The 23490-nt window shown below is 45.5% G+C and overlaps 1 protein-coding gene and 1 non-coding gene across 6 annotated transcripts in view; one reads left to right on the top strand and one right to left on the bottom strand.

Moving 5' to 3' along the window:
* The window catches only part of STAT6 (signal transducer and activator of transcription 6), a 732055-nt gene that overhangs the window by 613690 nt on the left and 94875 nt on the right, over positions 1-23490 (bottom strand). The gene's annotated exons all lie outside the window — the stretch shown is intronic.
* Positions 2033-2106, top strand: TRNAI-AAU (transfer RNA isoleucine (anticodon AAU)). The gene has a single exon. It is a non-coding gene; the product is annotated as a tRNA-Ile (tRNA).

Below are 23490 nucleotides of genomic sequence, written 5' to 3'. Positions count from 1 at the left end.
CCAGTGGGGATTTTGTTTACATAGTTCTTTGCTAGTTTGGTGAACGGATGATATGAGCACGTTGTCAATTAATTTTGTTTAGATAATGTTAAGGACGCAAATGTAGACGACTTAGCCTACCAACTGTTCCCTTAGTTTAATTTATTTTTCATCTTTCAAGATGGGTTATTTTCATGACATTTTTGACCCACACGGGATCATGGAATTCCTTGAACTAATGTTCCGACAGTATTTACATGGTACTCACTGTAGCAGCCTTGCATGTACTTCATTAGTATGCAGCGCCATCCCTATAATCTTTTGAGGTTTCGAAAATGCAAAATACGAGTGCGCCATCACGGTAGTTCGTAGATAGAAGGCACAGCCTGCCAGTTGTTCCTTTTTAGGTCTCGGACTAGCGTCCCACGAAGTGGGCGGAGTCCAAGATTTTATGTTGTCTAGTATAGGGGCTTGAACACGCCCCTCTTCTCCATTGGCTTGCCTCGTAAATGCTGGCCAGCCATTGGAGGAGAGGGGTGTCACTCAGTTCATGCCCCGCCTTGATGCGAATCGGGGGCGTTTTTGTCTCTTTTTTTAAGCCCCGCCCCTTTTCTAGTGATGGGCGTTACACCCCCCTCTCACCGAGGTCCCAGTCCATTTCTCCTGTAATGTACCCTTTGCTACCTCTTGTATTTTGTTTGCTCACAATTGTCACTTTTGCCTAATGTAACTTAACGTCTGCTTTTGTAACTGTTCACTCGTCTCATGGATCATTTCTGTTCCTATTGTGAAGCGCTCTGACGGGCCGCCGCGCTGCCCGTGGCGACCCGGAAGTGCTTCTCTCCAGGACCCGGATCCAGACCTCTCGCCGAGTATACTCAATAACAGGACAGCACGGTAGCCATTTTCTTTGATCACATTATGGCACCCGACTACGCCCCAGCGGGATTTGCCACTTTGACAGGCTTTCCCAAAACTCTGCAGTGCCGGTAATTCTAGTTGCTTGTTTAAAATTACAGGTTGAACGATTCCTCTGACACGTCACTGCCTTGTTTCTTTAAAACTGACCTGAGGCAGTTCACCGATGCTCTTTATTCGGGATCTCAGGCCTTCGGGCCTGCGCCCACAGGAACTAGCTAACCCCTCTCCACCGGAGCTACTAATCACGCCGATTACTCTTCCGACCAGTTCAGCACAGAGAGTCTACAAAAAACCCAGACAAACACACCTTCCTGCTCTTCTTTAATGGGCGGCGTGACTGCACAGCGTTCTCTCTACTTAACAGACTAGAGAACTAATAGAAAGACGTGGTTTATGTCCTGTGAACCAAATCCAGGCGCACGGGACCGACAAATCTACGAAAGCCGGGCACTCACGAAGTCACTTTCAGTTAGTGTCTTACTATTTTTGAGCACGTGCAGGTGTATTGTGCTAGTTTAGAGGTTGTATGGTGGTGTACTCTCATCTTTGGGAAAATGTGACATTCTATGAAGAGTAGGGAATAAAATGATGGATTAACAGCCCTCTATCCGTTTGGAAAGTACAAGTTGTGTACTCGAGGGGATCATAGAAAAAATTATATCAAGTGAGCGAGGTATTTGAAAGTGTGGTGGTCGGGGAGGGATTGGGAAAGTGGTACCGAAAAAAGGGTACAGAAAGGGAAGGGTTAGGGACATAGAGGCCAGTTTGTGGTAGTGTGTGGTATGCCGTGTTTTCGGTGGGAGGAGGACTCGAAGAACATTGAGCATGCGCGGTGCTGCTCAGCAGAGACCAGTCCTTTTTTAAAGTACGTGGGAGGGGGCGGGGAGCTGTGGAGTGATGCTGGTCTTCGGTCTATCTTTACCTGGAGTTGCTAATCGTGTCAGTTAATGAAGCGCCTTCAGTACCATTTGTGATTTAATGTACGTGCTCTTTCCTTGTATGTGCAAATGAGTCAACCCAGAACTGTCGGAGCGCCTCAATGTGTTGATTCTGCACCTATGATAACATAGAATGGTCTATTTGTGACCCAGTTCTATATCATGAAAACATTCCTTCGCACTGTTACCTTCAGGGCCGGTTAGCTCAGTTGGTTAGAGCGTGGTGCTAATAACGGCAAGGTCGCGGGTTCGATCCCCGTACTGGCCACTAAGTTTTTTTTTTTTCTCGAAAGACAAATGTCATGCATTAAAGTACAAGGTTGTTTATTAATGTAATTTACTGGTCTGATATTTGTACCAGGGTGGGGTTTGATAGTGCCATGTAACCCCCCTTCGCGATACCTGCCTCCTCCATGTTTTCAAGGGTCTCTGAAACTTCACTTTATGAAGCACTGTTTGAACCGGGTACGCCTCTGAAGAGCACACTTCCTCTCTGAGAGGTGCGGTTTCTCGGGTTCTCGGTGAGAATTCCAGAATTCAAGAGAGATGGAGGGAAGAGCACATGGGTTATGTAGACATCATTAAATCATATTGCATAATATATTGGTGCCCTTTATAATCGTTGCAGTCTCGTATTGTGTGGTTTACTGCATGTTTTGAGCACTTCGTCAACCAATGGTATGGTGTTCATACTTGAAAACATTACAAAATAAAAACAAATAATTACTTATAGTGATATGCATTTTTTATTATCTTTTTTTTCAATGTTCCTATTCATATGGCAAGTTTTATTCACCTTCAATAATAATGCCGAGACCATTGCATTGTAAATGCTTGTTTAATTTGCTTGTATTTTTTTGTCCTTAAAACAGTGATTTTTTACCACATACAGAACATACTCGGGACCACTGAATTACTTCAACTGGTGTTCTCACCATACTCACTTGGCTCACATAGCGGATGACATGCCCCATGCATGGATTTCACAATAGCGGACTTGCATGTATCGTCCCTATAATCATTTGAGGTTTGAAGAATGCAAAATACGAGTGTGACGGCACTGCTGTTGGTTTATAGAATGCACAGCCTTCCAGTCGTTCCTTTTGCTTTAACTTTTGAATACTCACTACGGGTGATTCTTTATCATTTCTGGAATGCGCACAGGACCACGGAATCTCTTCAACTAGTGCTTACATTATTTTTACATAGCACACATAGGGTCTAACATGCCCCATACACCAGATCCCATGATCAACATGCTTCCGTTTAGATTAATTGTAAAACACACAATTGCCATCACAAACATCCACCCCACCCCAAAACACGTAAGTAAAAAACATTTACATTTACAACGCCAATAGCTCTAACTCTCGCAAATGCAAGACCTATTGCATTGCAACACTCCATGACCCAGTATGTAGTAGTTGTGTAGCTGGCAAAGCACCTAGGATAATTTAATGCATGGCTTAACACATAAGGTCCCAAAGGCGAGACATACTGGCTATGCCAATGCTTGTTAAAGTAGGCACGGTGACCATTCCTACTATCTGACCCTTAACGAAGGAAGAAGCATCAGTGTGCTCACTTATAGCAAGTGATGGCCCATCTCGAACAGACACCAAGACACAACATCAACATTCAAATAAATAAATCCTACAATCCGGCAAGAAGTACTCATGCGGCCAAATTACTGATCTCATTTTCCAGTTTTATGAATCATTGCGACGAAAAAGGGTTGTTTTCTGAATTTGGCAACCTGCCCCTGTCTGCACTGTCTAGCGCTTGAACTTTTACACAGATATTGTCTTCCTGTACGCGCAGTCACAGATCTGATTTCTGTCTCAAATTGTGGAAAAACTCCTGACAGGAAAGAAAAAAACACCTGAACACCTGCACACAATCACATTCATCAGCCCCCTTTCAACCAGCTATCTCATCACACATGCTCCTGCAAGCTTCTTAAACCCTTGTTCCAGCAAGCCTGGGATGGGTCTCCAACCTTGGCATGCAGCCACCATACCCATCAGCTGCTGCAGGTGGGCGCGAATTGCGCATGCGCATGCCCTGAAGACGTACCTTTCTCTTTCATATTCTACTTTCACAAGGGACCTTAACTTAAGGGTTCAATGAGTCCATAACATACACTGCCGAAAGGCAAACCCTGCAAAATGTATGTGCAAATAACTCCCTTTTCACGCCAGCACAGTAGTAATCACCAGCAAAACAACGTATGTTCAGACGGCTAAAAACCCAGCCTGGCTCAGATAAGGCACATTTGAAGTAAAAAAAAGAAAAACTGGAAAAAAGAAATGGCATGATCGCCAAACCAGTTTGTTTTTGACACGTGGAATGACACTCGATTCATATCATATGCATGTTTGATCTTTTGTTTAGGGTGCATTGGAATCCAAAACTATCATCACTGCTCTGTTTAGCTTAAATGTGAAACTGGTTCTCCTGTTTCACAAACAGGATTGCCATGACTACGCAAAAGGCAGACTGTACTCCTTGCTGGCTCCCCTTCCTGCAGAGCACATTTTCAGCACATCTGGTCAGTAACTGTATTGAAGGAGCCAAGCACGTTTCCCAAACACAGTAGAAAGAATCCACAACACGTTGTTGACAAGATTCACACAGCAGATAAGAGTGTTCCTCCCCTTTTATACATCACAGATTAGTTTGTAACATTCCTCCCTGCATCCTGAGGGCGAGATATATATTTACGCACATAACATGCCTAACTAACCCTTGGAGGATGCGCTGACAAAACAAGCTTATATACAAGGCATGCGACATAGTAAATTAGCAACTTTGTGGGTAAAATAACATTGCAAGTGTATTGATTACACAGCTTCAGTTCACTTACAGGGATCTTGGTGTCAGTAGTGAGGTCAGCTGACACTCTAAAGAGAAAGCTAGACCTGTCCTGTAGATACTCTCAACACCAAAGCACTGAAGTTCTTTTCAGCTCATTAGTGCAGAGTGGCTTGCCACCAGCCTTTCTTTTTTCTCAGTATCATGCTACTGACAAGTTAGAGCGAGACCATGGCCAGTTGCCACAGGTGCTAAGGATTCCAACTGTCTGTTGAAGGATTAATTAACTCACATCATCCCCTACTCCACATAATGACTTTCAGAGACCGGTCAAACTGCATTTAAGATGCAAGATCCACTGTCTAGGTATGTTTTAGGATCACCTTGTAACTCTGCCAAGCCTCAGGGATGGCAGCTCAAGATACCTGAGTCGCCCCGCTCATCTGAGCTAGCTTCTCCATATTATGTACATCTGGCCCCTCCATGACCTCCTGAATATTAAGAAGGAAAATGTCCATTTCAATTTCGGGCAAATGTACATTATAAGAACCAAAGTTCCACCCAGCTGTCCACTCAGGAGACCAAGGGCCCTATTTAATTATTGGCGGGAAGGATACTCTGTTGCATTGGCGGCAGAGTATCCTTAACTCCAAGAATACTGTCAGCCCACCAAACGTATCTGCCCATGGACCTTAGGATTAAAGACTATTCTGTCGCCGCAGTGGTTATTCACCTCCAACAGCCCTGCGGAATAAGCACCGCCAAAGGTTGGCCTATCCTTCCTCCCTGCTAACTTGTATGGGTGGAATTACAAGTCAGTTTTCACTGCCCGTCACCGCCAGTAAAACCATGGAGGTAGTGGCAGTGGGGAGTGTGAGCGAACTCCATTTGCGGGGACAGAATTTTCTTTTTCATTTTCAAAAAGTAAATCCAGTTTCAGGATTTTCTTTTTCAAAATAAAAAAAGTGAATTGATTGATGCATGGTGCCATTCCGCTGACAGAGCCCTGTTTCAAACAGGAAAATACAGGAACCGCCTTCATAGCTTGGAGGTCCTTTACAAATTTGGCAGGTGGAGTAGTCTCTGCCTGGCAGACGGAAAGTCCTCTGCGAGGTCAACAGAGATCACTCGGTCTGCCAAAATCGAAATCGGGCACTAAGTCTTGCGAAGCCATTCGCAGACTGCTTCATAACTTATGCTTAGTGAGTTTAATATACTCCTGAACCTCTCATTTGCTGCAGGCAACCTAGCCCTCACTACTCCTTATGTTGGATGATTTGTGGTCAGATTATTTCAGGGTGCCCCAAACAGAGCCCCCAAGTTGGTTAATGCCTTTTTCATACTATGAAGTAGCAGACCCTTCACATAGGAGGTACATTTGTAGATCTGAGTGATGCAAATTTCCCATATGGCACAAATAAGTGTTCAGCAAGCCCACTTCATCCCTGAGCTTTCCATCCAGGACAGTTTAATGTGAGATAACTTGTGGTTTCCCTTCTTCACATTGGCCCATTGCACTCCTGTGTCCTAAAATGAGTTCCCATCAGCGATTTGGCTGACCCTTCTGTATGACGGAAAGTTCACTGCTGTTATACAATATACTTAAACCAATTAATTTAAGGATCCAGGGCCAAGTGTGCATTGGACGATGAGAGACTGTTTTACAATCCTGGTAATTCACTTCAACAAAACACAGTACAAAATAAATTTTGAGATACCATGATTGTTATTTGAACCAAAATCTACTTTTACCAATAAGGGCATTAAACAATTCCTGCTGAAGAATACGATGTCAACACTAATTTGAGAATTGTGTCTGTCTGTGCAATGTAGGCCATCTAGGTGACATTTTCTCTTGAAACGTACTTGTTGTTCAATGTCTTGGCTTGTTCTGTGTCCAGTACCACAACATAACCTATTGAATGTTCTAATGTTAGGAAAATAAGCTACTTCTGTACCAGTTTTGCAAGAACTCTGCATGCCTGGTAATATGTATGTGGGTGTATGTCTTTAGTTGGTGAGATTACTTCAGTTACTTAAGTACACACCCACCTCACAGCCCTTTTTATGCCCATCAGTGTAGGTCAGAATTTGCTTCTCTAATGCTCCAAATTATCCTACATCAATCACTGGCCCTGGTCTTCTTCTCAAATGTGTAGTTTCAAGCAAACCAAGTATGCTTTCTGTCAGTAGGGTGGTGATACATTCTGTTCCTCCAACTGCAGTGTTTAGGGGACCATCACTTACCTCATGCACTAGTGGGGCAAACATGAGGGAGGTCAAAAGTATCTTGCTGGGGGCCTGAGGGGGAGTGGCAAAGATGGCAGCCGCGTAGGAGCATCTCATCACAGCTTCTCTGCCCATTTCATCCAACCTGTGTCCCTGGGCTACATTCTGCCACCTGGAACCCAGCGGCTGAGATTGTCTTAAGTACACTGCCACAAAGCAAACGACTGATTCCTCCAAATCACCAATGGAGAACTGGACTTGGTGCCTGGCCCTCAGTGGGTCTCAAAATGGCAACCTCTGCAGGGACAGTACACTGAAGCGACCCTCCTCCCAGACAAACCATTGCAGCGCCCACTCCTTAGAACTGGAGGAGGGTGAGTCACTGAGCACAAAGCCAGGTGAGCGCCACCTGAGCGCAGGAGGCACCAAGGCCTAGCAGGAGTATCTCAACAGCTCACCATGAGCTGGCCAGGGTGGCACTTGTTGCGGAGGCTGCGCTGGGGAGCGCTAGCCCATAGACAGGTTACACCCTCCTTCACACACAACCACTAGCAGCGGACGGGCCTTAACAAGGCCTTTGGCTCATTCCACGCAGGGGACTGTGCCGCAGAAGGCACTCTACAGCGGCTGATAGAGGAGCTCAGAACTAAATACTACCTGCAGTGAGTTTGCAGCGTCCAAACCCCAAACCGTCTCCCCAATGTCCCAGTGTCCCTAAGCCTGCAAGCATCCACCAGGAGAGCCCTAACAGGGAAAGAAGAGCAGAGACACTAAGCGATTTAGCCAGGAGGTCCCCACCCAAGGCCTGAGAGAAGCGTATCCAGCAGCTTTTGGTGCTCCCGTCTCCCCACCTGAACCCAGGAGAGCACTGGACCTGGCTCACTGAGGCTCAAGGAGCCGGTGCTGCGACTGAAACAATCTGCCAATTCACTCCCCCATTCACACAGAGGCCCCTCTTTGCCTAGAACCCTAGATTTTATAGCAGAGTGGGTCTAATTGGTGGCAGCCGAACAACATTGTAGAGCCTGTAGTGCATGTGCCCCTGCTACCGAAGGATTTCCCTTTCCAGGGAAGAGTCTCTAGAAACCACCCCTGCTTTCAGGCCTACTCATAGTAAAAACTCTTTCGCCACAATGACGAACCAAAGGCCTAGGAAGGACCCTACCCTTAAGGATACAAAAAAGCCATATCCGCCAGCAATGCCAGACTGATGGACCACACAGCACATGATATGCAACCCTCAGGGTTGGATCACTCTGAATCACATGCCCCTTTCAGTGCGCTAACTAAAGAGTCAATGCTTAAAATAACACACCAGCGAGGATTGCGAAATGGAAAAGCAGAAGCAAAGTGGACAGCTGGTGCTTCTGTGGCTACACTGCCACGTTGACACCCCTCCTCTGCCCCAAGCTTAAAAGATATTGGAACAATGTTTTGAAAGACATTAATGAGATTTTTGGCATAGAGGCCCGGGGGGGGGGGGGGGGAGGGGGACGCTCTATATCTAAAATGTCCTTAATGTCTCTCAAAACATTGTCCCAAGCTGTACCTTGCTAGGATTTCCCAAATTCATTGACGTACCCGCTACACTCCAACAAAGGAAAAGCTATCAGCACGGCACTGTGCACTGCCAAGCAAGATATTACCTCTAAATGGAGCACATAATCCACAGCCGTGCATATAGACTGGCTTCATAGACTGTAGGACATTATAGGGATGGAAAAACTCAACACCTCAGTGGATAGTAAACTGTCGCACTTTGATAAAATGCGGATCCCGTGCCTCCAGTTCCTCTCACTGGATTAGCATGGCCAAAATACCTACACATCCCCAGATGCATGCAGCCGGAGCCTGTGCCTGACCAAAAATGATTTCGAGAGGCCAGCCTAAATTCGATACTTCATACTAACCAGACAAGAGACCTTGTACATTAGTCGGGAATGATGTCAAAGAGGTAAAAACCACCCCCCTTCCTGCCTAGACCTCCCTCATGTTCCCCAATATCTATCCCTATGTTGCAGAGGCTGTTCTCTTCACGAAACCACCCTACCCTGCTTTTCTACACACCCTTTTCTCCCCATTTGTTTATGTAATTCACTGGCCTTTGGAGGTAGATGAGTGCGTGTGTAACTGTTCAAAAATAATAAAAAGATGTAGCTAAAGTATTTAGCTGAACAACCACCATTGTTCCGCAACTGATCATTTGTTTGAGTAGAATCCACTTTTCAAGGCCCAAAGAAAAGATAACAAGTAACTGGAAGCTGAGAACAAAAGTTCCTTTTACACTGTGCGAAGAAATATGTCTAACTTTTTGTTGACGTGGTGCTGTTGATTGACTCCATAGGAAGTTCAAGAATAACCCCCTTCGTGTGTCTGAGTTCGGGATCCATCTTGATCCACTTCAGTGACTTCAAGGGCTTTCACTGCAGAGTCGAGCTCATCTCCTCCTACGGGTATCCTCTTTTTTAGCACAAGTCTGACAAGGCCGGTCCAACTCCAGTCTGCTCTTCTCCTGTAACTGAGTCTAACTTCTTCCATATAGAGAGTGGTGCTGATAAGAGGATGCGCACTGAGTCAGCGGGCAAAGTGGCTATTCGCAAGCGGAAGCAAAAGCGGTCTCTCTCTCGCTCTCTCTCACATCCTGCATGTGATGCAGATTACTTCCACCCACCTCCCTCCCAAAGACAGAAGAAAAACAAGCACTGGCATAGCCAAAAGGTCTCACTTTTGGGACATTCTAAGTATTTAGTTTAGCAGCAAAATATCCTTGGTGCAACAGCATCAACTGTTGCATGGCTTAACACTTATAAGGTCCCAAAGGCGAGACCTATTGGCTATGCCAATGCTTGTTATTTTCTGTTCTTGGGGGAAACCGGGCTAGTGCCAGGAGGGTCAAGGGTGAGTGGCAGGGCGGTGAGGAGTGAATGCCAGGAAGGACAAGGGTGGCTGTCAGGCCATGGGGGTGATGGGTGAGTGCCAGAGAGGTGAGGAGTGAGTGCCAGGGAGATGAGACATAAGAGTCAGGAGGGTCATGGGTGAGTGCCAGGGAGGGGAAGTATGAGTGCCAGGGTTGAGGGGTAGCTGACAGGCCAGGGGGGTGAAGGGCTAGTGCCACAGAGGTGATGGTTGAGTGCCAGGTCAGGGGGATGAAGGGTCAGTGCCAGGAAGTTGAAGGTTGAGTGCCATTGTGCAACATTCCGTCCATCATCTTGTGTCTTTTGCTGTTCACCCTATGTGGGAAGGGTATGGCCAGACGTGGGTCCCGGGCACACTAAGCCACTGGAGTCAAGCTATCCTGGCTGAAGACGGCTGATAGCCAGAAACCGGCCCTAGGATGCTTGATTCCGTCCAGGGAAGACATGGTTTGGCAGTTCAGTCTGGACTGTTCACATGAGGCACAGGGTCAAGACTAATTTGCATATGGCCATGTTTGAACTGGGGTGGCTTGGTGAGGAAAATAACAATGGATTGAACCCAGATCTGTGACTGGGGGTGAATGTTTTGCCATTGTGCAACATTCCGTCCATCATCTTTTGTGTTTTGGATGAAGGGTAAGTGCCAGGAAGATGAAGGTTGAGTGCCATGGAGGTGAGACGCACGAGTCAGGAGGGTCAAAGGTGAGTGTCAGGGAGGGGAAGGGTGAGTGCAAGGGGTGAAGGCATAGGGCCATGGAGGTGATGGGTGAGTGCCAAGGATGCGAGTAGTGAATGCCAGGAGGGACATAGGTGAGTGTCAGGGAGGGGAAGGATATGTGCCAGGGAGGAGAAGTATGAGTACCAGGAGGGTCAGTCGAGGGTGAGTGTCAGGGAGGTGACAGTTGAGTGTCACAGAGAGTTAATGCTGAGTGCCAGAGAGGGAGAAGGGTGAGTGCAAGGTGCGAGGAGTGACTGCCAGGCCTGAGGTGTGAAGGGTGAGTGCCAGGGAGGTGAGGGGTGAGTGACAGACTACAAACAGTAGTGATCTGGGGTCTAGAAGAAGGTGTGAGATCATCACCCGGTGTGTGCCAGGCTGCGACGCACCAGTGCCAGGCCAGACTTGGGTGGATGCAAGAACCTCTGAAAGGCGGATGCCAGGTCACTTGTAAACTTAGTACAGGAGTGGGGTGCGCAGGAGAGAGTAACATCTTCAAACAAGAAACTATTCAAAATCCTGAAAACTCCACTTTATGGTCTTGCAACCTTATGTGGAAAATAATTAGAAAAAATAAATGGGCTTCCGTAGCGGACTTGCAGCTTGTTACAGCAACTTATTGAGATAAAGTATGCATTGCAAATAAGCTAAAGCTAACACAATTTGAATTAGTAACGGTAAGATTTGCGATAAACTAGAGACAAGTTAAAAAAGCAGCCCAGGAATGAACCGAGGATACAGAATAATAAAAATGGGGGCAATATTGGTCTCCTTTTCACAGCTGATAGCCAAAAAAACAGGGTGTTGTGGAGGACTCGTATTCTGGTGGAATCAGTATTTTTAAAAGAGTACATTTTTCCTAAAACTATTTTTTTTTTAAATAACTCTATTGGACACTCTAGCGTATAGTGCCATGCGAGTGCCACTGCCCTTCTCCTAAAACACAACCTCTGTGAAACAAACCAATTAGCATAACTGTTTGCTGTTTAAAACGAAGTGGGGCACGAATGCAGTTTAGCATTCTGGTTATTGCTTGAAGGAAGGATAAGAAACCTGGTTATCTTTGTCTGTACCACTGATATCTATGTGGATCAGAGAAAATGAAAGGAGTGGTATGATTGACAGGAGACGTGCAGGCTGCTTAAATATTGTAGAGATTGGTTTGTCAAGCACTAGGAAACAAGAGTGAATGCTGAATAATACTAGAAACGCTAACACTTTCACGGCGAACACGGCCGTGAAAGTGAAACTGATCGCGTGAAAGTGTAACCGATCGCGCTACCTGGCTGAGAGCAGGCTGATAGGCAGTGAGTGGCCGGGGCGGGTGTGTGTGTGTGTGTGTGTGTGTGGTTGTGTGTGGTTGTGGTTGTGTGTGTGGTTGTGTGTTTGGGTGTGGTTGTGGGTGTGGTTGTGTGGTTGTGGGTGTGTGGTTGGGTGTGTGGTTGTGTGGGTGTGGTTGTGGTTGTGTGTGTGGTTGTGTGTTTGGTGGTGTGGTTGGGTGTTGTGTGTGTGGTTGTGAGGTTGGGTGTGGTTGGTTGTGGTTGTGTTTGTGGTTGTGGGTGTGGTTGTGGGTGTGTGGTTGTGTGTGTGTGGGTGTGGTTGTGTGTGGGTGTAGTTGTGTGGGTGTTTGTGGCTGTCTGTGTGTGTGTGTGTGTGGTTGTGTGTGGGTTTTGTGTGTGCTTGTGGTTGTGTGTGTGGCTGTGGTTGTGGTTGTGTGTGTGTGTGGTTGTGTGTGTGTAGTTGTGGTTGTGTGTGTGGTTGTGTGTGTGTGGTTGTGGGTGTGGTTGTGTGGTTGTGGGTGTGGTGGTGGTTGTGTGTGGTTGGGGTTGTGTGTGGTTGTGTGTGCTGTTGTGGTCGTGTGTGTGGTTGTAGTTATGTGTGGTTGTGTGTGTGGTTGTGTGTGCAGTTGTGGTCGTGTGTGTGTGCTCGTGGTTGTAGTTTTGTGTGGTTGTGTGTGTTTGGTTGTGGTTGTGTGTGGTTGTGTGTGGTGGTGCGGTTGTGTGTGGTTGTGTGTGTGGTTGTGTGTGTGGGTGTGTGTGTGTGTGGGTGTGGTTGTGTGTGGGTTTTGGTTGTGTGTGTGGGTGGTTGTGTGTGTGGTTGTGTGTATGGTTGTGTGTGTAGTTGTGTGTGTGGTTGTGTGTGTGGTTGTGTGGTTGTGGGTGTGCTTGTGTGTGTGGGTGTGCTTGTGTGTATGGGTGTGGTTGTGGGTGTGATTGTGTGTGTGTGTGGTTGTGTGTGTGGTTGTGGTTGTGTGTGGGTGTGGTTGTGTGTGTGGTTGTGTGGGTGTGGTTGTGGGTGTGGTTGTGTGTGGTTGTGTGTGGTTGTGGTTGTATGTGGTTGTGGTTGTGTGTGTGTGGCTGTGTGTGCGGTTGTGGTCGTGTGTGTGGTTGTAGTTTTGTGTGGTTGTGTGTGTGTGGTTGCGTGTGTGTGGTTGTGTGTGTGCATGGTTGTGGGTGTGCTTGTGGGTGTGCTTGTGTGTGTGGTTGTAGTTATGTGTGGTTGTGTGTGGCTGTATGTGTGTTTGTGTGTGTGGTTGTGTGTGCGGTTGTGGTCGTGTGTGCGGTTGTGGTCGTGTGTGTGGTTGTAGTTTTGTGTGGTTGTGTGTGTTTGGTTGTGGTTGTGTGTAGTTGTGTGTGTGTGGTTGTGTGTGGTTGTGTGTGTGGTTGTAGTTATGTGTGGTTGTGTGTGTGGTTGTGTGTGCGGTTGTGGTCGTGTGTGTGGTTGTAGTTTTATGTGGTTGTGTGTGTTTGGTTGTGGTTTTGTGTGGTTGTGTGTGTGTGGTTGTATGTGTATGGTTGTGTGTGTGTGTGTGGTTGTGTGTGTGGTTGTGGGTGTGCTTGTGTGTGTGGGTGTAGTTGTGTGTATGGGTGTGGTTGTGGGTGTGGTTGTGTGGGTGTGGTTGTGTGTGTGTAGTTGTGTGTGGTTGTGGGTGTGGTTGTGTGTGTGTGGTTGTGGGTGTGGTGGTGGTTGTGTGTGCGGTTGTGGGTGTGGTTGTGGTTTTGTGTGTGGTTGTGTGTGCGGTTGTGGTCGTGTGTGTGCTTGTAGTTTTGTGTGGTTGTGTGTGTTTGGTTGTGGTTGTGTTTGGTTGTGGTTGTGTGTGGTTGTGAGGTTGTGTGTGTGGTTGTGTGTGTGGGTGTGGTTGTGTGTGGTTGTGTGTGGGTGTGGTTGTGTGTGTGGTTGTGTGTGTGGGTGGTTGTGTGTGGTTATGTGTGTGGTTGTGTGTGTAGTTGTGTGTGTGGTTGTGTGTGTGTGGTTGTGTGGCTGTGGGTGTGCTTGTGTGTGTGGGTGTGCTTGTGTGTATGGGTGCGGTTGTGGGTGTGGTTGTGTGTGTGTGTGTGTAGTTGCGTGTGTGGTTGTGTGTGTGTGGTTGTGTGTGGGCGTGGTTGTGTGTGTGGTTGTGTGGGTGTGGCTGTGTGTGGGTGTGGTTGTGTGCGTCTGTGTGGTTGTGTGTGGGTGTAGTTGTGGTTGTGTGTGTGTAGTTGTGGTTGTGTGTGGTTGTGTGTGTGTGTAGTTGTGGTTGTGTGTGTGCTTGTGTGTGTGTGGGTGTGGTTGTGTGTGTGGGTGTGGTTGTGTGTGTGGTTGTTTGTGGTTGTGTGTGTCTGTGGTTGTGTGTGTGGTTGTGGGTGTGTGTGGATGTGGTTGTGTGTGTGGTTGTGTTTATGCGTTGGTCGTGAGGAAAGGCTAGGAGGGGAGGGGGTTTGAAACAGAGAAGGAGGGCTGTGTGGGAGGGGGTAGTGAGGGCTGCTTGGGAGGGATAGTGAGGGCAGAGCGCAAGAGGGTGGAGGAGCATGCTGCAAGGCTTAATGATCCATGAAAGAAAGGAACAAGCACCTTAATGACCTGTGCCTGAGGAGACAGATGGTGGCTGCGCGCGTGCACGCTCGCGTGAACGCAAGCGCTAGGCCAGCCTGTAGCACTTTGAAAACTCACCTAATAAATGTCTCTCCCGACAGCGCATGCGCTGGCTCAGCGAGGCCTAACAAAAAGAAACAGATATGAGACCCTAAGCTAAGGAGTTCTCCTCTCTTGCTACCCAAAAGCAGCTTCAATCAAGCAGAAAATATGAGCACAGGCGAACCGCATATCACCTTCCTCAGTGCTGCATGACAGCACTCCCAGAGTCTGGGTACCTCAACGTCTCAACCGGGGCTTTATGGGTAAATGATTAAAAAAACTCTTGAAATCGGTAATGACAAACCATTTTCCTCAAACTGGTTTCTACTAATTTTTCACCAAGAAAAGCATTCACTAGATTGACAAATCCAACCTGCCGAATGTCTTTCTTAGCTAAAAAAAAAAAATGTCGATTATTTTTCGAATTTATTCAAGTATTCACACTGCTATGGGGGGTTCCTGGTGTTTATCCCCCACATTCAACTCCGCCCCTTCATATTGCTTCTTTTGCTTTTTTTCCACTTCTACGGCTTCCACTTTCTTTTATTTTCATTTAATAGGGAGATCCCTCCTGTGTCCCCATGCCTCCCATATTACTACTTTTATTCCTTTTACATTTTCTACCCTTCCTTTTTTGCCATCCTTGGTTTTTTAAATCTCTCAGAGCCCTTCATCCATTCTCTCCACCCCACCTTTACTTATGAACATACATTTTCAGTTTCTGCTTTCTTTTCCTGCGCGGTATTCTTCTTCTCTTCTTTATCCTGTTTTCTTTTTTTTCCCCACAGCTCATCATAGACAGAGTAGTATTGTGACCATCCCTATTTCTGTCAAACTTTTTTTATACAAAAAAAAATATTATTCTATCATTGTAGGAACTATATGAAGTTTCTTTTTTAGGTGTCTTCTGGAATTGGGATTCAAATGTTTTTGGGGTTTAAAAAACCACATATTACCATAGTACTACCTGGCACTGGAAAGAAAGAAAGAAAGAAAGAAAGAAAGAAAGAAAGAAAGAAAGAAAGAAAGAAAGACAGAAAGATTAGGAAACTAAGGAGAGAACGAAAAAAAAGTAAAAAGAGGATGACTTAATACTGAACAGTTTTAAATGTGCAGAATGTGGCATGCTGTGAAATAGCAGTAGCCAGAAAAGGCAAACACTCCAAAAGGAATTCACAACAGCATTGGTAGGAGATGGGATCTGATAAAGATAGAATGTGATTTAAAAGTGTCCTGCTTTCAAATCAGATTCTAAACAAGAAGACAACATTGAAGTCATCATAAAGTACAAACAAAAACACTGGCACTAAACGGAACTAGCTTGTGTGCAGACGTGCTCCTTGTGAAAGAGCAAAATCGACTCACTCAAAGTGAAGCTAACCATTGGCTTAAGTAAGCTGATCCACTGCCTCATGCTATATGCTGTAGTGGGCAAATGTATGATGTTACAACACATACATTTACAACACATTCCTTTACAACGCAGTTTTTACTTCACAACATCCTTTACAATGCATACATTTACACCGCATACCACTACAACACATTTTTTAAAACTACTTTTACAACGCATTCCATTACATCGCATTATACCTTTAGAACGCATACCATTACAACGCATACCACTATATTGCATTTAAGGTAAGTGTTGGATAGTGTAGGGGCACAAATTACTATTCTAACTCCAGGGGGGTGCAACAGTAGGGCATGTGTTGGATAGTGTGGGGGTAAAAATTACTATTCTAACTCCAGGGGGTGCAACAGTAGGGTAAGTGTTGGATAGTGTAGGGGTACTATGCGTTGTGATGGTATGCGTTGTAATGACATGCAATGCAATGATTGTGTTGTAGTGACATGCGTTGTAGTGTCATGCGATGTAGTGACATGAAAAGTAATGGATGCATTGTAGTGACATGCGTTGTAAAGGATGTTGCGATGTAATGACTGTGTTGTTAATGTAGTGCGGTGTAATGACTGCGTTGTAAAGGTTGTTTCCCGTAGTGGGCGGAAGCAAAATGTGAATGACACAACAGTAGACCAATGGATGTAGAAAGGTGGTTTAAAGACCATATGCGTAAGTATATACATATTTTAGTAAAATCTAAAGGTCTTGGCTTACACCAAACCTAACAAGCATTTGCAATGCAATAGGTCTCGCATTTGCGAGAGTTTAAGCTATTGGCATTGTAAATGACAATGCCTTTCATTTATGTTTTAAAAACCAACACGTACATAAAAGGTGTTGCCATTTACAATGCCAATAGCTCAAACTCTCACAACTGCGAGACCTATTGCATTGCAAATGCTTGTTTGTTTTGTTAAATGTCCAGAACTGTAGAAGTCCATCCTCATGATTTAGATGGTGGTTGAGAAGGCTTACTTTCATGTTCGTGTGAAGTTGTGATGTGAACGTACGGTTGGGAAAAGAGTAATGAAAAAAATATGTGCCTTAGCACACGAAGTTAAGATAACCCCTGCACCGAAGACAAGCTAGAGGCAAACATTTAATAAACAGAATGGAGTAAATTATTCATGTAAAAAGTGATGACTAACTGGGTAGCAGCGGAAGGGACACTGTCAAGTGTTAAATAAAAAACGATTTAGCAAAGATGTAGGTAAGTGGTAAACGCTGTATACATGCAATACAAGTAAATATTAATAATTCCACGGTAATTCACATATTGTCGTGTACAGGTCACAAATATAAAGCACGTTATAATAATTCATGGGTATCGGGAAATGTTTTTACTTTGTGGTTTGTATCTTGAAGCACACTGAAAACACAACTGCAGGGTGAAATGATTCAAGTGAGAATTTCACTCGTTTTAAGGGCCAGTGAGGGAGGCTCGCTAAAAGCAAACAATCTTATCTGTTCTCTCTGTATCTGGAGTCACCAAAAATGACAGGAAAGTAAATTTCGCCATCTGTCCACACATGCCTGCAGGCGGCCGGGAAAACACGCACAGCATAGTAGAGAAGGGCCGGTTTGGGAGCTTCATTTGTGCTGTAAGTTAGCAGCAGAAGGAGAAAATTGAAAGGTACATTTGTACCGAGATGGCAACTCGCGTGACTAGAGTGCTAAAAAAAAAATAATAATAATGTCTGCAAATATAAATATTGTTCAACCTTCGCTTTGTGCTCACAAATCAAATTGCATTGCATTAGCTTGATCAGCGTCGGCACCAGCAATATTAGGGTCTCTTAAACGGACCAATGATAAGAGGCCTGGCCACTGTCCCGCAGCTAGGTGATTCCGAGGTATCACAAAGGAACATTTGCTCAATAAGAACGCCTGTTTTCATTAATTGTAACTGACAGCCAGTGCTCGTCATTGCAGATTTGCTTACGTGACCAGCTCATTCGTGAAATTTATGACATAGAGGCAAAAAGGTAACATTCCAGTGGACAGTAAGAGGAAGGATGCATAAGTGTAGACCAAAGAATTACCACTGGCATGTCACTTGCAGGTTCTTTTGCAGAGATGGTCTGTCTGCAGCAAGAGCACGTAGTTTAGCACCTCATAGGACGTGGAAGGATGGACAGCAGATGGTAATGTGCTGGGAAACATGGAGATTCATTCATATATACACCCATGCGTGCAGGAGAAACACGAACATTCATTCATGCATTAACGCATATGTGCAGGAGCCACGCGAAATAAAATAAAACATTTTTAAAACAGCGGAGATCGAAGCAGTGCCCGCACAGCTGCCCCCTGTTCTACATTCGCATGCAAGCTGAGCAGAAGCGCTTTCAGATTGCCGGGGTGTGCTTAAGCCTCTCAAAGCAATGCGATCATTGCGGCGCTGCAGCCCTTCCACCAGCTGATTCTTGGGAAGGAAGAGGAGCGAAGATTAATAGATGTGGGCTTGGTGTCAGTGCCAACATGATTACAAGCTTAAACAAGTAAACGCAATCGCAAAATAAAACAAGCAAACTCACCGCCGCAGCCCGGCTTCAACAGGAAGCCAGGCAACCTTTGCTGGGACGGGGACGGGGCCGGACAAATACAGAAAGCAGACGGGAGCCTACCCCGCACTCCTGTGCCCGCCGGAAGATTTCTGTCTCAGCTAGCGGGGCTCCCGTGCTCGTGGAGAGCCCCGCGGCCCCCGCCTGTTATCCAGAATGACCCGCTGGCTGCCGAGGGACACGCGAGAAGAACCTGGTGAGTGGGGTGTGAGGGGGAATGTGTGCGCGCGTGTGTCTGTGTGTGCGCGCGTGTGTGTATGCGGGTGTATGTATGCGTGTGTGTGTGTTAAAAGAGCCCAATGACTGGTTGGTGGGGGGGAGGGGGTGTGTACGCGAGTGTCTGTCTGCCTAGCATAGCATGACGCCACTTTCTAGCGAAACAGCACACACACAGCAAGCAGCCAGCAGCAAAAGCACGCTCACGAGGACAAATCTGAGACAGCAGAAGCGCGTGGCCGAACACTGTCTCAGATTCCCAGGAGACAGAAAACAATAGTTGTCGAGCTAGACGCATGCTACGCATGCGCACTGTAGCTCGACCTAAAAACCAGCAGTGTTTTCTCGCACACACACTTCCGTGGGCGTCTCAATGGGAACCTCATTGGATCAAAAAAAGCAATAGGGCGAAAGCAGCCCTAAGGGCAACCTTATAGATTTCCCTCCACTTTCACCCCCCTCATTTGGAAATTCGACTTTCAGCCAGGACCGTACTGAACCATTTTAAATCGGAAAAAGGATGTGTGCTTGAAACTGAGACATCTTTTTAGCAAGGGTAATATAAATATTTTAAACAAATCAGGTGGGAATTTATCCTAGTGAAGGACAAGAGGTCCCACTATTGTGGGCACTGCATCACACAATTAAGCCTGGCACAATGAAGGTTTTGACCTCCTTTGAGACGCTCTTATAAACCGACCTGGACAAACATTTGATATCAAGATTATATCAGGTATTATGTTAAGCAAAGTCTCCAATCAAATGTGGGGTTCAAGGCTCAAGAGAGAAGGAATTACACATTTCACTCACAGACAAAAACTGGTCAGAGGTAGTATGTCACTCACATAAAGGAAACATAATTGTAAGCAAATGAAAGGTAGCATAAACATTTTATACTGATGGCATTACACACTAGCTACATTACGCACATTCAATAAGAGATGGTCTGAAGCATGGAGAGAGGGGCTCATTGCCTCACATATTGTGCCATTGCTCTAAAATGCAAAGCTTTTGGAGTCTAGATGTTATATTATGAACAACGGACACTACAGTGCTGTCCCAAGTAATGAGTATTTAACTGGGTTAGATGCCAGGGGTCAAGTAATGGGCATCGAGAGGGACAGGAAATTAGCCTTGTAATTCCTGGTAGAAGCTGAACAAACACTGCAAGGAAAGCGAGCCTGGGTAGCACTCCCAGTAGAGCTGAATTTATACCACAGATGTTGGCAAATAATGTGGATGGAGGAAATTATGTACAACATTACAGGAATAGGGCTAGAATTTTCAAATAAATTAAATGCATACAGGATTTTTTTGCAGCGGATAATATGGGCTAAATGTACTAATTAGGATCCCTTCACTTAGGCAAATGGATTACCACATCCTTTGAGGTGTCAGTACAATATCAATGTTTTGCGACCGGATTTTGATAGCATATCACTGATACATTAGATACCGATTCAGTATTTGGAAGGGACGCCTTCAACATGCCCTTTTCAGATACCGAATTGGTATCCATTTGGAATATCAGGAGTCGATGAAACTCCTCCAACTCATAAAATAGGATTAGTACCTAGAATCTAGAAAAATCATTTTAGCGGTTGCAGAAGCCAAATCAGAGCATTTTCAGCAGTACAGCTGGGGCCCAGATCACTCAAGACATATGACTGCACTTCATAAATCCCCTCACTCACTCACTGGTCCAAGGATTCTGAGGGCCCAGCAGATTCAACCTCAGGAGACTGATCAGCGTGAAAACTTTAGAACATTTTAGGGACTCAAACAGCGAATTGAAGGAACATGGTTCTGTTCAAAGTGCAGACCTATGATTCTTCTAATTATCATGTATGGTGACACTCCCTGGGAGCGTGAGTTGGTGGATTGTGCATGTTGTTACATCACTTTTGATACTGTTGTTGTTTAATGAAATTATAATACAAATTAGCTCAATCCTAAAAACTAGTGCCTGAATGGGACAAATTATTAATTAGGAAAAAGAATCATGAACCAAGAAATCTGCCACAAAAGGTGGTAGACTTTGCCATGAAATGAAATGGTTTGAAGGTATTCTCTTTGGATCTGTTTCATCCCAAATTCTGTTCAACTTATAGGTGAACTCATTAGGCCGGGAGATCTTGTGACACATGCTGTTGATTATGTAAATGCCACACACAAGAAAACATTATGCTGTCTTCTTCCACTGGTATATGAATAATACCATCAGGGCAGGTGCTATATTAAGGCAATTACAGGCAGTTATCTTATAGCACTATACCAAATGGGCTTGTGGAATTACAAAAGAGGTCGGTTGTGTTGTGCTGAACTCACAGTAAACGTAGGTGTAGGTGACAACTGCTGCTTTGTCTGTGCTAATGTAACATAAACCTTCATTCATAGATAGTCAATACATTTTGAGAAGATAAATGATTGGGTGTATATTAAGGAATGTGGTACTCAAGGGTTTGGCTAGATTGGCTGTGTATGTTTTGCAACATATATTCATCGACCATAAAATTCCTTTTGAACTGTACTGTATATTTCTTTGATTGACTTTAGGCTTCCACACATGCAGGTAGTCACATCATACCAGTGAGTTACTTTGGTGCATGAATTACGCATAAAGGTACCACCACATGGCAGTTCCCACTAGTGAGAAGCAGATGATCAGTCTGTAATTTTGCGCGGTATATTCTGTTTTACCACAATATAGAGACCTAAATATCAAAGACAAAAATATCAACAGGTAAGTAAAAAAATATTGTGGTAAAATATATATTTTGCCACACAATATTCTGGACTGCTACTCGGCGGTGTCCCACCATGCTGTATAATGCACACAATGCACCAGATGCTCAATCCTGATATTTCTCATTGGCTTTCGTCTCTCTCTATCCAAAGAGATCTAAGTGACGTAACATCTAGTGCTCCCTGACTGCATGTGTTGAAGTAGTTGTTGCCCATGGAGGACTTCAGAGTCATTGAATCCTATTGGTCTACATTTAAAGGCCCAGCAGTCCTGCTGTTTCTTTGTTTGTTCCGGCTCAAACACAGGTCTCCAGTGATGGAAGGCCCACGTCAGTTGCCACTGAAGGCTGTTATGCCCTTTGATGCAGCCTACATTCTTGAAAGGGCTGTTACACATTATCATCCCTAATACATGCAGTAAAGTCTTATAAAGTGTTGCCAGCTCTTTACAACCCTAAGGCTGGACACACTTGTCTACTTGTGTTCTCAGAACAAAGTCCGAACTAAAATCATTGGGCATATATAATGATGCTATGTCAAAAATACATGCCCCGTATAAGTGTATACTAATTTCAGCCATTTTCCTATCATGCACATGCAAGTTACGGCCTTTCTGCGCAGGGCGGTTCTGCTGAAAACACTGGTCAAAGGTTCAATGATCCTGTTTTTGTTGCTATGGTTGTACTGACGTAAGTAGACTAGAATGATAGCTTTCGTCACCATGCATTTTGTGACAGGTGGGAACGCCCCCCTGAAGTGACGTAGGTGCCGGAAGTCCCGCCCCGGAAGTCCCGCCCCCGAAGTCTGGGGCCGGAAGTCCCTCCCCGGAAGTCCAGGGCCGGAAGTCCAGAGCCGAAAGTCCAGGGTCGGAAGTCCATGGCCGGAAGTCCAGCACCTGTGGGGCAATTCAGGAAGTGGGGGCAGGGGTAATGTGTGTGAGTGCCCTTCACACCGGAATTAATGGATGTGTATGTGTGTCAATGGTGTAGAGTGGTGGTCTGGGTGTGGCTAGGGCTAGCGGCAAGGCAGGCAGTAGGGCCTACAGGGGTGTTTAGGGTTGTGGGATGGATGAACAGAGACTTGCCTGTGCGCACCATGTTTGTTGGGCAAGGAGGGACATGTCTGGGCATGCAGAGACATGTCTGGGCATGTTCAGCGGGTAGGTGCGACGGGAGGCTGGTGTTGCATGAGCAGCGTCGATGTCCATCTGTGGAATGGGAGCCCTTGAGTGTTGCAGGGTCTTCTTTGGGAGATAGGCCAGCCCCTAGGAGGCGTTCCTGATGGTGATGGCGTTCCTGAGTGGTGGCCTGAGGCGTGGGGGCGTGCCAAAGTCAGCAGAGGGTCGGAAAGCCATTGGTCCTAAAAGAGGCGGGAAGCTAGACCATTGGTTTGCTGCGGCAGTAATTCCACCGCCTAAATTAAAAAGTCTCTGATGGAGAAGGAGAGTTATGAAAAATAAAATAAAAGAAGACAGGTGTGGTTTCTTTTTTACATGAGGGTGCCGTAATGGGAATGATAAACATGGCCACCTTGTAAATCAGCAGCATGGGGCTTGCAACATGTCCATGCATTGTTCTGTAACATGGAGGACGGTCCTGCATCAGCCCCAGACTGCTAGGCTTCCAGTGCAATATTTTGCACAACCTAACTTTTAAAGTGTCTGGTGTAAAATGACACCAATTATGAAAAGAAAAATAAATAAATATTTTAAGGTCTGTGATATAAAATGATGCCAGTTGTGAAAAGGAAAATAAAAGTAATGTGTTAGGGCTGATAAACCCGGGACCAGTATGTAAGGCAGCTGGGGACTGTGTAACAGGCCCTTGCAGGGTCTTTAACAGGGTAATGTGTTGTCACAAACCTAGACTGTAAGCTTGCTGGGGCAACATCAGGCACAGCCAGAGTTGAAAGTCTCTGATGTAAATGACACTAATTATGAAAAGAAAAAATAAATAAAGGCTTGTATTATGCAGCTGATGTTTAAAGTCTCTAATGTAAAATGATGCCAGTTACGAAAAGGAAAATAAATCAAATAAAAAATAAATGAAGACAAGTGTTATGCAGTTGTGGTTTCTTTCTATGTGGGAGTAATGTGGTAGGATTGATAAACAGAGGCTAGTATGTAAGGCAACTGGGGGCTGTGTAACAGACACTT

This window comes from Lissotriton helveticus, chromosome 1_1 (assembly GCF_964261635.1).
Source record: "Lissotriton helveticus chromosome 1_1, aLisHel1.1, whole genome shotgun sequence".
NCBI lineage: Eukaryota > Metazoa > Chordata > Amphibia > Caudata > Salamandridae > Lissotriton > Lissotriton helveticus.
Note: the sequence above shows the minus strand (reverse complement) of the source record. Positions and strands in the feature narration are given on the sequence as shown.